Here is an 18,747-nt window from a genome sequence, read left to right as displayed (position 1 = left end):
TCGTGTCCAGAGATGTGGCTGTGTCGGGGGATGTCCAGGATGAGTCTTGCTGAGGCGATCTGGATCCGCTGGAGTCTCTTCTGGAGTTTAGCAGTGGTTCCAGCATAGAGGGAGTTGCCGTAGTCCAGTCGGCTGGTGACGAGGGCCTGGGTGACCGTCTTCCTGGTCTTGGTGGGGATCCACCGGAAGATCTTCTGTAGCATGCGCAGGATGTTGAAGCACGACGAGGAGACGGCGTTGACTTGTCTGGTCATGTAGAGGGAGGAGTCCAGGATGAAGCCCAGGTTGCGTGCGTGGTCTGTTGGTTTGGGTGCACTGCCCAGGGCGGGGGGCCACCAGGAGTCGTCCCAGGCGGAGGGCGACGATCCCAGGATGAGGACTTCCGTCTTATCTGAGTTCAGTTTCAGACGGCTGTTCATCATCCACTCGGCTACGTCTTTCATCCCTTTTGTGTAGGTTGGCTCTGGCGGTGGCGGGGTCGTTGGTGAGGGAGAGGATCAGCTGGGTGTCGTTGGCGTAAGAGATGATGTTGAGGTTGTGTTGGCGTGCGATGGCCGCAAGGGGGCTCATGTAGACGTTGAAGAGGGTGGGGCTCAGCGAGGAGCCTTGGGGAACGCCGCAGATGACTTCGGTGGCTTCTGATCTGAACAGGGGGAGGCGGACTCCCTGTGTCCTTCCGGCGAGGAAGGAGATGATCCATTCTAGTGCCTTCTCTTGGATTTTGACGTTGCTGAGGCGCTGCACTAGGGTGTGGTGGCAGACAGTGTCGAATGCCGCGGAGAGGTCCAGGAGGATGAGGGCCGCTGTTTCCCCGTTGTCGAGCAGGGCTCGGATGTCATCAGTGGCTGCGATGAGGGCGGTCTCGGTGCTGTGGTTGGCCCGGAAGCCAGACTGCGAGCGGTCGAGGGATCCATTTGTCTCGAGGAAGGCGGCCAGCTGCTTGTTGACGGTCTTCTCGATGACTTTGGCCGGAAACGGGAGGAGCGAGATGGGGCGGTAGTTTTTGAGTTTGGTGGGGTCCGCTGATGGTTTCTTCAGTAGAGCGCTGAGTTCGGCATGCTTCCAGCTCTCCGGGAAGGTAGCGGTGTCGAAGGAGGTGTTGATGATGTCCCACAGGTGGGGCGCGATGACGGAGTCGGCCTTGTTGAATACGTGGTGAGGGCAGGGGTCGGTTGGAGATCCGGAGTGAATGGAGTTTATCGTGCGTAGGGTTTCCTCGGTGTTTATCCGGGTCCAGGCGCGGAGGGTGGTGGTGGGGGGTGCAGGTGCTGTCGTGGTGTGCGTCGGCTGTGTGCTGAAGCTGTTGTGTATGTCCGCGATCTTGTTGTGGAAGTAGGAGGCGAGGGAGTTGCAGAGGTCTTGTGATGGGGTGATGTCGTTGTTTCCGGCGCTGGGGTTGTAGAGCTCTTTGACGATGTTGAAGAGTTCCTTGCTGTTGTGGGCATTGTTGTCCAGTCGTTCCTTGAATGCGGTTTTCTTGGTGGTGTGGATCAGTTGGTGTTTTCGAGTGGCGAGCTTGAGGATGGTCATGTTGTCTGGTGTTGGGTCTCTGCGCCAGGCTCTCTCGAGGGCGCGGCAGTTCTTCTTGGAGCTCTTGGGTTTGTCGGTGAACCATGGTGCTTTCTTGCTGCCGGGTCGGCTGGGCGGGGTCCTCAGCGGGGCGAGGTCGTCTGCGCAGTGGCTGATCCACTTCGTGAGGTTGATGGCGGCCTGGCTGGGGTTCGCTGAGCTGGCGGGGGGTCCTGGCTCAGGGATGCGGAGAGCTGGTCGGCTGTGATCTTGTTCCAGAATTCTGCGAGCCACCTGTTGCTGGTGGTGGTGGATCGTGTTCTTTATGTAGCTGGAGTGGACGCAGCTGTGGTCCGTCCGGTGGCGTGGCTGAAGGTGATGTCCTTGCTGGAGGAGAAGACTGGGTCGAGAATGTGTCCGGCGTAGTGGGTGGGGGTGGTCACCAGCTGCTTGAGATTTAGGGTGGCGAGGTTGTCCAGCAGGGTGACGGTGTTGCTGTCGTTGTTGTTCTCCAGGTGGAAGTTGAGGTCCCCGAGGAGGATGTAGTCAGCGGAGGGGAGGACGTGCAGGCTGATGAAGTCGGCGATGTCTTCGCTGAATTGTGTGCGTAGTCCCGGGGGTCTGTAGATGAGGGTGCCTCTGAGGGTGGTCTTGGGGTCGGTGTGGATCTGGAAGTGCAGGTGTTCGGCGGCTGTGAGGGTGTCGTCGGTGTTGGTCGTGATGCGGATGGTGTTCTTGTGGACGATGGCGATGCCTCCTCCGGTCTGATTGCCGCGGTCCCTCCGCGTGATCTTGTAGCCGTTTGGGATGGCGATGGCGATGTCGGGCGCTGAGGAGGCGTTCATCCAGGTTTCCGTGAGGAAGGCGACGTCTGGTGATGTTGTGTCGAGGAAGTTCCAGAGCTCCACGGCGTGTCTGTGGACGGAGCGGGTGTTGAGCAGGATGCGCTTGAGGTGGTTGCTGCTGGTGGTCGGCTTGGCGGGTGCGGTGCAGGTCCGGATGCAGGAGAACTTGCAGGAGTGGCAGCTGAAGGGTCCGTGGGTGCGTCTCGGGGTGGCTCGGTAGCATCCAGGGATCTGGCCGGTGTTGAGTGCGATGAGTTTGGTGGCGTCGTAGGTCCGGCGTGTGGGCTGGGGTCTGCGGGGGCTAGGGGTTCGGGCGCTGGGCACGGTGCAGGCGCGGACGGGCGCAGACGGGCTTACATTTGGCGCGCCCTCGGCGCACAATCGGCGCGCCCGCTGCGCGTCAACGCTGCGCGTACGCGTGGTCGCCATTTATGGCGAAGTGGGAGGGAGGGAGGAGCAGCTGGGAGGCGAGAGTGGGGAGGGCACAGAAGAAAAAGGGGGCGTGGCCGCTAGCACGGCGGCAGGAAGCGGGGAGCGTGGCGGGTGGGCACAGGGGGCAGAGAGAAACGGCACAGGGAATCACAACCAGGACAATACACTACAATGCAAATATGGAGACAAAAAACAGGTTAAACAGAAAAAGGGGAAGAAATAAAAAAAATTAGCACATGAGAGCCCGCAAGTACAGCGGGGGGGTGGGGTCGTTGAGGCAGGCTCAGCGAGGCTGAGTGCAGCAGCGGGGCGGGATTGCACGCGCTACAGCTGGTGGCCGCGTGTCCTGAGAACAGCAATTAGCAAATAGCAATTACTACCCCAGACGAGGCGTCTTAGCGCTTTTTCGGCGAGTAGCACGCTACTCAGGGACTCACAGAGAATTAGTTTTGAATTAGTATAGTGAGAAATGCGAGTACCTTTTAAGTTACACAATAGCTCAGCGCCTTCCTTGAAGTCAATATGTAACAATGAAATGATACAGAGCCGCATCTGACATACTAATCCAACATGAAATAATCCAACAAATGAATGAATCAAGTCTTCAAATTCTTGTGAAGGTTTGTTTTCCTTTTTAAATTCCTTTATGTGATATTTTGTGTTTTTGGTCTTACAAACTAGTGGGAACTAGAAGGGTCAAGTTCTCAGCTCTTCGCCCAATTTCATTAGACTTAAGACTTACTGGCGCAGGCCTTGAGTGCCCTGACCTTCTATCTCGTGCTGTAAGTAACTTTAAGTGGTGGATAAATTAGTCAGTTATTTGGATTCAGAAAGATAGCAGAAGGATAGAAGAGGAAAAAAGGTTTGTATTAATATAGTGCCTGTTACCCCTGTGGGGTGTTGAAGCTCTTTTTAGGTCTCGCCTGTCAATGCGAATGCACATTGAGCTTGCGAGACTATAGGGGCTTAAACAGAGTTTAACTAGACTGGCGATTTGATGCCGTGCATGTGCGCTTTTACAAATGAGTTAAAATGCGCATGCACAGCATCCAATCGCCAGCCATCTGTTGCCCAGCTTGGTGCCGTCAGCAGCTCTTCCCTCTCCACCCCCTGCTGCATCAAAGGCTTTCACGGCCGGCCGTGCTTTCAGTTTCACGGCCGCCAGGCTCTGTCTCCTTTTCTTTTTTTCATTAATTGCCATTTTGTACAAGGAATGTTTTAAGCATGACCATTGATGTATTGATATGATTTATCCAACCACCATCTAAACCAAAGTACATTTTACCGGTGCTGCCGCCCGTCAGTATATCTTTACAATTTACTTTAATGTATTTATATCTACCTCAATCATTTGTTCACAAATACATTTTTGTACTGTATATAACAACCTCAATGCTTACTTTTTAAACTTATGACGCAGTCCACTGTTATCATTGTCATTCTGCCACGCAATTAAACAGAGTTTTTCAGGCCGTAAGATGCCTAGGAACGCTCGGACTTGCCACTCTGACCGGATTAGGTTACCTTTTGTTCATTTGGCATATTTTTACGCACAATGAGCCTTATTAATTTGCTATTTGACATTTTGACCGTCTTGGCCTCTTGTTTTGACATAAATCACAAGCCTGCTCTTTTAGTGCTCCCTTGACTCAAATCATTGTTTCATCAAACCAGATGCAGAGTGGGTTTCCCTTTCCTTAACACCATCGAGTTTTTGTAGTTGGCACGTCTGTAGTAGTCTGTCCCTGTCTATACAGGCGGGATGACGCGATGCAGTTAGCATCTAGCGTCTGTTACCTACTACGTCATGGGAGGACTTGGGAGTTCGGGCGGCACTATTTAATAGTTTTTGTAATGCTAGCTTGTTTCCCACGTTCATGCATTGTTCTTGAGTAATCAGCGAGTAGCGGTAAGTGTTTGTTTGCTCCCCTTCAGTTATCAACCCACGGCAGTCCCGCTCTTTTTATTACCCAGTACTGACTTAAGGCCTTTTGTTTTGTTTTGCTCAGACAAAGCACCGCTTGGGTAGTAAGGCTTTTCCTTCACCGAAGACCGGTGAGTTTATCAGGATTCTGGATATTTTTACCGAGTAGTGTTGGGAGAAACTCTGCCAATTATTTTTCCGTTTCTTTCACAGATACGGTGCCACTGGCACTTTTGCCATTTTCTGACACAGATCAGGTATTGACATTGTGGAACAGACAACCTCTTTGATTCTTGGTTGTGTTTATCATAATAAAAAAATAAAAATAAAGCTACGGAACTCTCTCTCCTACTACCTTTTTTTTTACCAAGAACATTATTTCAGGCAGAACATCCTCACTAGCCATAGCTTTCTCCCACTACTCGATCGTGACAGTACCACTGCTCCAAATCACCACATAATTCACACAAGCAATGTCTCCTTCTTTCTCTCTTAAGCTTTCATGGGCGGCCGTTCTTTCAGTTTCACGGCCGCCAGGCCGTGTCTCCTTTTCTGTTGCCCAGCTTGGTGCCGCCAGTAGCTCTTTCCGCTCCGCCCCCTGCTGCATCTAAGGCTTTCACAGCCGGCCTGATGTGCTTTCAGTTTCACGGCCGCCAGGTCGTGTCTCCTTTTCTTTTAACTTGTCTGTAATGTGCTATTTTATGTATTAATTTGTCTTTAATAAAAAGAACAATAAAAAAAAATCGATGTGGCAAAGCAAGCGGCTTTTGTGGGACACACGTGGTCTTAAATGTATGCAGTATCTCATACTCATTTTGCCGAGGACATCTTGTGAGACTGTCAGTTACATTCACTGTTTAAACAGAACATTGAGATGAATCAAAACAAATATTTACTAGGCGTGTGTGTGTATATGTGACACAAAGCAATATTTCACAAACTACTAACTACTAGACCAAATCATTATGCGTGTTACTCCTTAAAGTGGAGTAATGCGTCTGTGATTTATTTTTTTATTCTGCATCAAGCTCCTTAAGCAAACGTGCCTTCCTGGTATTTTATGGTGCTGGAGTCGATAAAATGGTTCTCACTCTCTCCTCCTCTATCCCTCTCCCTGCTCTCTCTCTCTCTATCCCTCTCACTCCACTCCCTCTCCTCTCCCTCCTTCCCCCTCGTCCTCCCTCTCTCTTCCTCCCCTCACTCTCTCACTCTACCTCTCTCTCTGTCTACCTCTCTCCCTTTCCCTCACTTTGCTCTCCTCTCTCACCCTCTCCTTCTCTCTCTCCTCTCTCCCCCTCTCTCTCCTCTCTCCCTCTCTTTACCTTCCCCTGCTCTCCTTTTTCTCCCCATCCCCATCTCCACCTCTGCTTGCTCTCCTCTCTCTCCTTCTATCCCCTCTCTCTCGCCTCTGTCCTTTGCTCTCGTCCTCCCCCTCTCTTCTTACCCTCCCTCTACCCTCTCTCCCTTTCCCTCTCTTCCCTTTCCCTCTCTTCCCTCTCCTCTCTCCCCCGTCTCCGTCTTTCTCTCCTCTCTCTCTCTCCTCTCTCCCCCTCTCTCTCCTCTCTCCCTCTCTTTACCCTCTCCCTCTCCCTGCTCTCCTTTTCCTCCCTCTCCCCATCTCCCACTCAGCACCACCACAGCATCACTCAACATCACCACAGCATCACTCAGCACCACCACAGCATCACTCAGTGCAACCACACAATCACTCAGCACCACCACAGCATCACTCAGCGCAACCACAGCATCACTCAGCACCACTCAGCACCACAGCACCACTCAGCGCCACTACAGAACCACCACAGCACCACTTCTCACCACTCAGCACCACCACAGCATCACTGGTTCAAATATGTTCTTTCAATGTTTCAAGCTGCTTTCAAGCATTATTACGATGTTAATATTTCACTTCTGTTCTTGGATTTTCCTCACAATAAAAAACACTGAACATAATCTTCACAAAAGTTATTTACAATTAAACTATTGACATTACAAATTAAATAAATTATTTAAATATTAATTATTTAAAAAAATTAAAAGCCATTGTTATTTGTAATATCAATACATCTAAGTCACGTAAACACAAAACATGTTGCATTACAAATGCTATAGGTGTCACATTTGCGAAAGTTATAACTATTGGCATTGTAAATGACAAAGCTATTAACTTAGTTATTTTAAAAAACAACACATAAATAAAAAAGAGTCTCCACTTCAACCTCTAGCCTCTGCCCTACCTCTGTCACTGTCTTTACCTCTGTCTCCAACTCTGCCTCTACCTTTACGTTTATTTCTACTTCTGTCCCTACCACTGTCTCTACCTCTGCCCCTACCTCTGCCCCTACCTCTGCCCCTACCTCTGCCCCTACCTCTGCCCCTACCTCTGCCCCTACCTCTGTCCTTACCTTTTTTCTCTACCTCTACCTCTGTACCTGCCTCTGTCCCTACCTCTGCCTCTACCTCTGTCCTTACCTTTTTCTCTACCTCTACCTCTGTACCTGCCTGTCTCCGTCTCTACCTCTGTCCACACCTCTGCCTCTACCTCTACCCCTACCTCTGTCCCTACCTCTGCCTCTACCTCTGTCCTTACCTTTTTCTCTACCTCTACCTCTGTACCTGCCTGTCTCCGTCTCTACCTCTGTCCACACCTCTGCCTCTACCTCTGTACCTACCTCTACAGCTGTCTCTCATTGCCTAGTTGCATTTTAAGGGTTTTTGGTGCCATAAAAATACTAATTTCAACAGTTTTTGTGTGAACCCTGTCTCTGAAAGTTTCCTTGGCATCATGAGAGCTACAATTAGCAGACGACTGGCTGTAAAATTACGAACAAGGAACCCAAAATATGTCTTTTCCAGGGCCCCAAAGATGGCACTGATGGTGGGTGTGCCCTCAACTGCCGTGGGATCCCAGCTCTGCCCCCCAGAGCCTTCCTTTCACTCTCAGTGGGAGAATTCCCGCCCTCGTCCATGGATGAGTCCAATGAGCCACCGTCCAAGGGGAGGGTTCCTCTGCCTCTCCTGGCTAAAACAGCTAAAAAGAAAGTGCTCTTGGCTAAAAAAGAGTGAGTGGCGCTCGAACCCCCCACGCCTTCTTTCTCAACGCCTAAATCAGATTTCATCTTTGGCCATTCCATGTCTGTTAGCAATAAAGATGCTTTTTTTCCTGGTGGCTACAAGGGGGCAGTGGTGAACTGCTCGTCCTCTTTGGCTCCAGTCAAACCTTGATCTCCTTGTCGAAACTTTATCCAAGATGGCCGAATAACTCTGTTTTTGTTTTGTTTGAGGCCTGGGCATGGCCACTGGAAATATGCAATTGTGCGGCTGCGGCATTTTTCACATGAATATTCATTTGCCAAATAATCTATCACCTGCTGCATAATCTGCAGATTGTGACAAAAAAATGTTGTTTCTACCCCAAATGGTTCAAAAGTTACTAAAAACGCAGCAACACATGTAGCCGTACAGTTCACGACCCTTTACAAGGGTTGGCTATCATCTTTCTATTGCTTATTTTATATAGGGGTGTTAAACTGCTGTTAATGAGGTGCAACCAATGCCCAGGCAGTGTTAACAAGTCTAAAAATGTCCAAATAATGAAGTAATACTATTATAAAATGTGCCGCATTTTTTGGCTTTTCTAGCCGCATAATTTACTGTACCCAGCCACCTAACTTGGCCCTCCCCACCTTATTCTAGTGGCCCAGGTATTGGCAATCTTTTTAACAAATGTTTGCTCAAAAAATAGATAATGCTGGTGTTTGCTACGGTGAGTCCACCAATGATGACTTACCTAATATACTAACCACGGGTGATGTTAAGTGTACTGCAGTGGATGTACCACAGGTAATGCAGTAAGTGTACTGCGCTGGACGTGCCATGGGCGAGGCAGTAACTGTACTGCGGTGAACGTGCCCCAGGTCTTTCTTTTTTCGCACCAGCCAGCGCAGATCCAAAGAGAGCGTGCCCCGTAGTCACTTTTTGACAAAAACGTTTGACACACCACACACCCCCTCACTCCCACCCCCACCCCCCAGAGGAGGCCCGGGCCAGGCTCACCCAAACTGTTGCTGAGGGTAGAGACGCAGCAAAATTCACCACCCGGTGTGGGCTGGATACCGCCGACTCGCTGGGTAGAATCGTTTCCACGTCGCTAGCCCTGAGGTACTATGCCTGGCTGAGGACCTCTGGCTTCTCTGGGGATGTCCAATCTACCCTTTTGTACATACCCTTTGATGGCCGTTGCATGTTTGGTGACAAGGCGGACAACGCACTCAAGCGTTTCAAGGACTCTAGGGCCACGGCCAGATCCTTGGACCTCTCAGTCACTTCTCGCCCCATGCAGTCTGACTTTTGCCCCTTTCATGGCTACGGAGAGGGTGCCTCACTACGTTCCTCTCAGAGACAGAAGCCCGCGCAAGATGCCTTGCCTCTGCACGGCCAGGGACGTGGGAACCAGCGTCGGAGGTCTGGGGACCAGAGGGCAGGCCAGTTTACCAATGCCCTCTCTGCAGGTACCTCCAAACCTTCCTAGTCTGACTTTTCAGGGCCACCAGCTGCCAGTGGTTGGCATGATCTGCCATCACCTCCCCCACTGGCACAACATCACGTCGGAGAGGTGGGTTTTGCAGATAGTCCAAAGGGGCTACTCCCTCCCCTTCGAGACAGCTCCTCCTTCTATGCAGCAACATCCCATTGCATGTTGGAGGATCACTAGACCCTTCTCCGCCAGGAAGCTACGGCTGTTTTGGCCAAGGGAGCCATCAAGCGAGTCTCTGTGCCAGAAGTAAGTCATGGTTGTTACTCCCACTACTTCCTGGTACCCAAGAAGGACAAAGGCCTGCCTCCTATTTTTGACCTCCGGGATGTCAACCGGTTCCTTCGGAAGAAGTTCAAAATGTTAACCCTGGCTCAGGTCCTATCTGCCCTCGACCCTGGAGACTGGAAGGTAGCGTTGGACTTGCAGGACACTTATTTTCACATCCCGTCTTGCCTGCACACCGGCGCTACCGGCGGTTCATGGTCGGCCACAAGCATTTTCAGTTTACTGTGCTCCCCTTTGGCCTTACTAGTGCCACTCGGGTGTTGACGAAAGTGATGGTAGTGGTCGCAGCTCATCAGTGCATATCAGGGAGTCCAATCTTCCTCTGTCTCGACGACTGGCTATTGAAGGCGGGCTAGCCCCAGGCTGTCGCACACCTCCAGACTACGGTGAACCTCCTGCATTCGCTGGGGTTCACTAGCAACGTGTGGAAGTTGCACCTGATTCCCACTCTGAAGCTCTTTTTCATCACAGCAGTTCTGGATACAGCGCAATTTCGGGCCTGTCCCCCTGTGCAGCGAGTCTGGGATATTCGGGCTATGATTCCAATCGGTCAACCTCTATCCGGTGTCTCGGTCAGAATGACCCAGAGGCTGCTGGGCCTCATGGCCTCCTGCATTCTGCTGGTAGATAATGCCAGATGACCTATGCGGGCACTGCAGTGGGACCTGAAGTTCCAGTGGGCGCAGCATCAGGGCAATCTTTCCGATGTCGTCCAGATCTCGGAGGGGGCTGCGAGTCAATTGCAGTGGCGGCTCACGAACCAGGATTGGGTCAGCGTCATATCCTTCTCCTTTCACCAACCAGAGGTTACAGTAGTGACTGTTGCATCACTTCTGGGATGGGGCGGCCACATGGGAGAGGCGGAGATCGGAGGCCTCTGGTCTCCGGCAGAGTCCGAGCTCCACATCAACCTTCTGGAGCTATAGGCGATCCATCTTGCACTAAAGGCATTCCTTCCCTCTGTCCAGGTGTTCACAGACAACACCACCGCCATGTGGTATTGCAACAAACCGGGCAGGGCAGGGTAGGGTCGTGGACCCTATGTCAAAAGGCTCTACACCTTTGGACAAGGCTGGAACATCAGGACGTATCCCTGGTGTTTCAATACTTGGCGGGTTCCCTGAATGCCAGTGCGGACAAACTCAGCCGCCACTGGTGCATGATGGATAACGAATGGCATCGTCACTCGGAAGTGGTGCAATGTCTCTTTCAGCAGTGGAGAGAGCCTAGGTTACATCTATTAGCCACTGACCAGAATGCGCATTGTCAACAGTTCTGCACTTTGGAGTTTCCAAGGCGGTACTCGCTCGGTGATGCCTTTCAACGCAAGTGGAATTGCGGCCTCCTGTAAGCCTTTCAGTCTGTACCACTTCTACCTAAACTGCTGAAGATCAAGCGCGACCAGGCCCAAGTAGTTCTTGTGGCTCCGGACTGTGCACGAAGAGTATGGTATCCCGAGCTATTGAGCATTGCCATTGATGCTCCGATCAGACTGCCTCTTCGGGAGGATCTTCCATCGCAGCAGCAAGGGATGATCCTCCACCCGTACCTGTCCAGCCTCCAACTCCTTATGTGGAGATTGAGCAGTGACAGTTGACCGCTTTCGACATTCTTCCCGAAGTTTGTGACATTATCTTGCCAGCCAGGCATCCCTCCACCAAAACGGTATATGCCTGTAAATGGAACACATTTGTTGCATGGTGCACAGCAAAGTGGATCCACTCTCTACCCCTCTTTTTTTAAGTTCTCCTCTTCATTCTTTCCTTTGCCCCGCAGGGCTCTGCTCTGGGCACCCTTAAAGGCCATTTCGGCCTTTCTGCACCTTCCTGATCAGCCTTTTCTTTTCAAGTCCCAGATTGTTATCATATTTCTGAAGGGCATTACTCATCTCTTTCCTCCTCCTTTTGTAATGCCCCAGTGGGACTTGAACCTTGTGCTCACTTACCTTATGTCTCTCCCTTTGAGCCACTTCATAATTGTCGTCTTCATCTCCTCACTTTGAAGACTGCTTGCTTGCCATCACCTCTGCTCACAGGCTGGGTGAGCTTCAGGCTTTATCCTCTGAACCTCGCTTTCTTGCTGTCCATCCGGACAAAGTAGTCCTCTGTATTTGGCCCTCTTTTCTGCCCAAAGTGGTTACTGCCTTCCACATAAGTCAGGCCATCAAATTGCCCACCTTCTTTCCCGCCTCTGCAACCCTCCAGAGAGGAGGAGAGACTCCACCATCTGGACCGAAAGCGTGCGCTGTCCTTCTACTGTGACCGCACAAAAGACTTCCGGGTGGACGATCAACTCTTCGTGGGTTATATGGGCACTAGGAAAGGTCGGGCAGTGCAAAAACGTACCATCTCTTGATGTGTTGTCCTAACCATCAAGATCTGTTACTCTTTGGCTAAAAAGGAATCTCAGGTGGGACTGCGCTCCCACTCTCCCAGTGCGACGGCCGCCACTACTGCTTTGGGACATGGAGTTCCCTTACTTGACATCTGTCCGATAGCCACATGGGCCTCGCTGCACACGTTTACCAAAGCATTACTGCCTAGACAGCCAAGTCCGGAGACACAGCTTTTTTGGACATTCTGTTCTCCAGGACTACCTGGTGTTTACTTAGTTCACAGACCCACCTAAAGGGGTTAGCATTGCTGAGGTATCTATTCTAAGGTAAGGAATCTAGAACTACAGTCTCTTTCAGATGAACAAGTAACTTACCTTCGGTAACCATGAATCTGTAAGAGACATATGTAGTTATAGATTCCTCACCGCCCCACCCATCCTCCCTGTTCCGCGAACTGACTTCTATAGAAAGGGTCACAAGAGAAAGGGTGACAGTTAATTGGAGCGCACAGCGTGTATAAGCAAATTATCCAAAGTGTAACAAGGTGCTCAAAGTGAACAAGAGTCTGTCACCAAGACTCTTATAAGTGCCAAATAATGGCTGGTCATAATACAATAATTCACCAAGCACTCAAAGCTGAAAGTCCATTAAAGAGTTCATAAAGTAAGTAAATCTTCTCAAATTCTTGTCTTTATTCGGTCATCAAATTCAATGGAATCCTTGAACAGCGATACAGCCAACACGTGTTTCGTCTAGTCTTTGTAAGACAAATAGACTTCTTCAGGGCTGTAATTAATTACAATAGCCTATGTTTTAAATTTGTAACACCAGCACTGTTAACATAGCATAAACAACTCAGATAAACATGGCTAAAGATTATAAGTAATTCATAAGGTAACCGAGCCGTGTCACATAGGAAAGACATAAACAATAAAGGAAGTCCCAAATGCCAAGTGTGAAATAATGAATCACCACAGCGTGACAGAATATTACGCCAAGTCGGCAGTCCAAAGTATGAAGCCCACTAAGGTTGAAAAATCAATATGAAACGTAATGTAACGTACCAATAAGCGCACGACCAAATAATCAACAAACTTCCACACTGGTTCGGCTTTATCTGTCTAAGAAACATAATGCCCGATTCACAAGCCATTCTCTGGGGATACATGGTGATTGCAAACCAAAACAGTTAATATAGCAACTCACCAATAATGAAAAGTAATTCTCATGTAGCACGTCTTAATATCATCAAAGTAATCCTCAATTTCAATAACGTAGTAGCCACTGTAAATAAACATAACAAAATATAATACCACCACTATCTATTGACTTGAACTTAGTTACAACTCATAGCTTGTGTATTCTCCTTACCTATCTATATGTAGCTTGGCTCTGTCCAGTAATCAATATCCCACGAGGTATCTCCTTTTTCTCAGTATTGCCTGCCAAGTGTAACCAAGTATACATTTAGACGTCTCAGTAATTATATTACTTATAGTAAATGAAAAGCCCATTGTTATCATGCATATAAAGTTACCTGCTCGGAGAGTTCTCCAATTCAGACATTCTTCCGTAATTCCGCGTGCTACGCGGGCGCCATCTTGTAATGGCTATTTATACTCGCCAAACAAGAGCGCCATATTAGACACCTAAAACTTCACCCGGTAGTACTATTGATGCGGTTAATGTGGAGATTGACAAAATTATTGATACAGGAGGCTCTGCTAGGCACATGAGATACAGGGATAATCTTACCCCTGGTGAAAGGGTGGCCCTTAAGGAGCTTATGAACAATTCAGAACTTACAATACGGAAAGCCGATAAAGGTGGTAACACTTAACACACTAGATTACAAAAACGAGGTTTACTCACAACTCAATAATGCCAAATATTATGAGAAATTACATGGCAATCCAATTCTGGCCCTTACTAATACTATTAATGATCAACTGAAGGAATGGTACGAATTGACATTGTTGGATTATGATGAGTATCTCTATTTAAAAGTTGTGGCACCCAAAGCACCATGTATGTACACTCTTCCTAAGATTCATAAATCTAGAACACAACCACCAGGTAGACCCATTATTTCGGGGATCGGAGGGCCTACAGAGCGCCTCTCACAATATGTCGATACCTTTTTACAGTCATATGTTAGGAACCTTCCTTCGTTTATCGAAGATACGAAACATGTTCTGAACTTAATGTGTGATGTGACATGGGATGAGAGGATGATACTAGTGACGCTTGACGTCGTATCACTTTACACGAACATAGACCACGAGTTAGGAATTCATGCACTGGATTTCTTCCTCAGTTACAGAGCGGCTGAGTTCTATGACCACAATCAGATGATTCTCAAAATGACGAAAATGGTTCTAGAGAACAACGTATTTCTATTTGATGACACATGGTTCAGACAACGACTTGGGACTGCGATGGGTTCCGGGTTCGCTCCGTCCTTTGCGAACCTCTTTATGGGATGGTTCGAGGCGGAGCGGATCTGGGGCCCAGCTGGTACCAAATGGATGCAACCCATCCACTATTGGGGGCGTTACATTGACGATTGCCTGCTTATCTGGACAGGCACAATTGATGAATTGAAGGGCTTCTTTGATTATTTGAATGATAATTTGTTTAACTTGGAATTTACTACTCACTATGATACCCGTAGTATTATGTTCCTAGATATTGAACTTTTTATTGAGGATGGAAAACTTTGTACAAAAATGTATAGAAAACCTACCAGCTGTAACTCAGTGTTACATGCTACTAGTTGTCATCCTTACAGTCAAATTAAAGCTATCCCCTATGGTGAGATGGTGAGGGCAAGACGCAACTGCTCAAGGGATATTGAATTTGAAGCTAATCTCGCAGATCTGTCTGCAAGGTTTATTAAACGTGGTTATAAGAGAAAAACTGTTGAGGATGCGGTATCAAGGGCAAGGAAACTCAAGAGAGCCAATACACTCAGTAAGAAAGTTGATGATAATGCAAGTAAAGAGACACGAATCAGAATGATTGTCAATTATAGTACTGATAGTGCTAAATTGTATAGTATCATGAATAGACATTGGCACTTGTTGAATATGGATCAATATATTGCATCATTTATTGGAAAGAAACCAGAATTGACATTCAGGAAAGGACGTACACTGTCTAATTGTATTAGCCCAAGTTACCCTATGAGTAAAACGGAACCTGATTGGTTAACTGCTACGTCAATTGGCTTTTACAAGTGTGGGAGGTGTAGCTCTTGCAGGTGGGCTAGACCGAAAGTTAAGAGTTTCAACTACAATGACACTGGTGAGTACAGTATTAACTGTTTCATCAATTGTGATACTACTTTTGTTGTTTACACCATTGCCTGCTCATGCGGGCAGATTTATGTTGGGAGCACTATCAGGAAACTGAGGGAAAGGATAGTGGAGCATTTTAGAGCTCTCAATACAGGGGATACACGTTATCCTATAGCCTCACATATGGTCAGAAACTACCAGGATAAAGAAAAGCATGAGTTCACCTACCATGGGATTGATCATGTGAAGAGAGAACCTAGGGGTGGAAATAGACAGTTAGCTCTGCGGCGCAGAGAAGTTATGTGGTTGATGAAACTTAAAGCCGTAGAGCTAGGGATGAATGTAGATCATGAATTTGAATACTTCCTAGGAGATGACAGATAAGATTGTTCAGTTTCTTTCTTGCCGTGAATGCTGTTTCTGTGCTTAAATGTAACTAAATGATCTGTGATTTGTTTATGAATATTATACTGTACCTGAGTTTGCTTACTGAATTTTATATTCCTCTCTTCTCCCTTCACTGTTTCCTCTTGGCTATCTGCCCTGATCTTGGTTTCATATATTGGACGTTACCGTTTAGCAAGCCATTCAATGGGGTAAATGGTGTCTATGCGATCTGACTGGGGAGTTGTATATAATTTGAAAAAAACATCAGAAATGAGATTGATTGTTTTACTATACTCTGCTTAGATTACTGGGACTGTTACCCTACCTTTATGTAGATAATTACAATTATGATGATAGCTGGGATACTTTTGTCAGCTCTGGCTAGTAGGATTATCTCTAGCCGTTACAAAATGGCGCTCGCGTTTGCACTCCTGTTTGGAGATGAGTATTGTTGTTGTGCGCTTGGATATTCCGTTCTTTCGTAAATTTAGTCACAATTTGGGAACCAATAACAGAGAAACTTATTTATTTTAGCAGAGCGAGATGTGGTTGGTATTACTACACCCGATTTGGATCCTTCAGGTTCCTAGGGTTGATTACGAGTATTGGCCCGTAAATATGTATTTACGCTTTCGGGTTAACATTTAAATATGCCAATATAAGATACAAGGTTAAAGTTACTTGAAAGAAGAATTTATAGACCGCTGTTTGGTTTTAATACGTGGACGCTGTTCTAATATGGCGCTCTTGTTTGGCGAGTATAAATAGCCATTACAAGATGGCGCCCGCGTAGCACGCGGAATTACGGAAGAATGTCTGAATTGGAGAACTCTCCGAGCAGGTAACTTTATATGCATGATAACAATGGGCTTTTCATTACTATAAGTAATATAATTACTGAGACGTCTAAATGTATACTTGGTTACACTTGGCAGGCAATACTGAGAAAAAGGAGATACCTCGTGGGATATTGATTACTGGACAGAGCCAAGCTACATATAGATAGGTAAGGAGAATACACAAGCTATGAGTTGTAACTAAGTTCAAGTCAATAGATAGTGGTGGTATTATATTTTGTTATGTTTATTTACAGTGGCTACTACGTTATTGAAATTGAGGATTACTTTGATGATATTAAGACGTGCTACATGAGAATTACTTTTCATTATTGGTGAGTTGCTATATTAACTGTTTTGGTTTGCAATCACCATGTATCCCCAGAGAATGGCTTGTGAATCGGGCATTATGTTTCTTAGACAGATAAAGCCGAACCAGTGTGGAAGTTTGTTGATTATTTGGTCGTGCGCTTATTGGTACGTTACATTACGTTTCATATTGATTTTTCAACCTTAGTGGGCTTCATACTTTGGACTGCCGACTTGGCGTAATATTCTGTCACGCTGTGGTGATTCATTATTTCACACTTGGCATTTGGGACTTCCTTTATTGTTTATGTCTTTCCTATGTGACACGGCTCGGTTACCTTATGAATTACTTATAATCTTTAGCCATGTTTATCTGAGTTGTTTATGCTATGTTAACAGTGCTGGTGTTACAAATTTAAAACATAGGCTATTGTAATTAATTACAGCCCTGAAGAAGTCTATTTGTCTTACAAAGACTAGACGAAACACGTGTTGGCTGTATCGCTGTTCAAGGATTCCATTGAATTTGATGACCGAATAAAGACAAGAATTTGAGAAGATTTACTTACTTTATGAACTCTTTAATGGACTTTCAGCTTTGAGTGCTTGGTGAATTATTGTTCTAGAGAAAGGGACTCCCTTATTTTATGTATTTATTTTTTCCATTTGTAAGGTGCTACAGCTACCCAGAAAGGGTTTCCCGGCGCCGAGACACAGCAAAAGGATGTCAGGATAAATTTCTGGCTATTCTTGTTATTGTTCGAATAGCCAGGTCTTAACGTGCTTTCTGAACTTGACATGATTTTCCTCCTTTCGAATGAAGGGAGGGAGTGCGTTCCAGAGGGATGGTCAAAGGTGGGCGAAGGATCTACCTCCAATTTTTGCCAGTTTAAATCTTGGTTCGCAGAAGTTAGCAGAAGATTTTGCTTGGGAGTATAGGGGTGAGCCAGAGCTAGAAGGTATTTGGGGGCAGTGCCTGCCTTGATTCTGAACATGTAGTACAGGGCTTTGAAACGGATTCTGCTTTCAATCCTGAGCCAGTGGAGTTCCCGACGGTAGCTTGAGACTCTGGAATTTTTTGGGCTTCTGTGCAGTAGTCGAACTGCAGCGTTCTGGGCCAGTTGTAGTCGACTGACTACCGCTTTGTTTGAGCCAAGGTACAGAATGTTGCCGTAGTCAAGCTGTGATGTAATGAGGGCATTGACTACGGTCTTTGGAGTGGAAGAGGGCAACATCCAAATAATTTTCCTCAGCCATTTGATGATGGTAAGGCAAAGGCCTACAACTTTGTTGGCCTGTTGGCTCATGGAGAGGGAGCTATCCAAGATGACTCCTAGATTTCGAACTTGAGTCACTGGGGTGGGAAGATTGCCCATCTGGTTGGGCCAGTGTGAAGGATTCCAAAGATCCTGACGTTTTCCTAAGAGAAGAATCTCTGTCTTGTCTCCATTGAGCTTTAATTGGTTTCTTGTCATCCAGTTAAGGATGTTTTGCAGCCCTGATTTGAGGAGAGAAGGGGATGTCGGACAGGATTCAGATAGGGAGAAAATAATTTGGGAATCGTCGGCGTAGGTCATGAGTGTAAGTCCAGACTTTTCAGCCAAGTCTGCTAGGGGTCGGAGGTAAAGATTAAAAAATAGGGGACTCAGTATAGATCCCTGTGGCACGCCGTGGGGGGCCTTGAAGGTGTCGGAACAGGCCAGTAGGGATGTTATTTGGAAGTTCCGTTCCGCCAGGAAGGATCGGATCCAGTCAAGCGCTTTTCCGCGGACACCATTTCTGTGTAACACCTTGATGAGGATTTCGTGGGATATGGTGTCAAAGGCCGCGCTCAGATCTAAAAGTACGAGCGCGACTGTCTGACCTTTGTCGAGGAGGTTCCGGATGTGCTCCGTAACTCCTACAGGGCCCTAGTTTTGTGCACCAGTGGTCAGTGTCCTAAATGGCTGTGTCAGAACTGACAACAGAGTGCAGGGGCGGTGTCTAAGTAGACACCGCAACGTCGTCCTGGCGATCACTATGACGAACTCAGAGTCGACCGACTCCACC

The 18,747-nt window shown here is 47.6% G+C and overlaps 1 protein-coding gene across 1 annotated transcript in view; it reads left to right on the top strand.

Annotated features, from left to right (window-relative positions):
- The window catches only part of LARGE2 (LARGE xylosyl- and glucuronyltransferase 2), a 196,764-nt gene that overhangs the window by 552 nt on the left and 177,465 nt on the right, over positions 1–18,747 (top strand). The window lies entirely within an intron of this gene.

This window comes from Lissotriton vulgaris, chromosome 2_2 (assembly GCF_964263255.1).
Source record: "Lissotriton vulgaris chromosome 2_2, aLisVul1.2, whole genome shotgun sequence".
Lineage (NCBI taxonomy): Eukaryota > Metazoa > Chordata > Amphibia > Caudata > Salamandridae > Lissotriton > Lissotriton vulgaris.
Note: the sequence above shows the minus strand (reverse complement) of the source record. Positions and strands in the feature narration are given on the sequence as shown.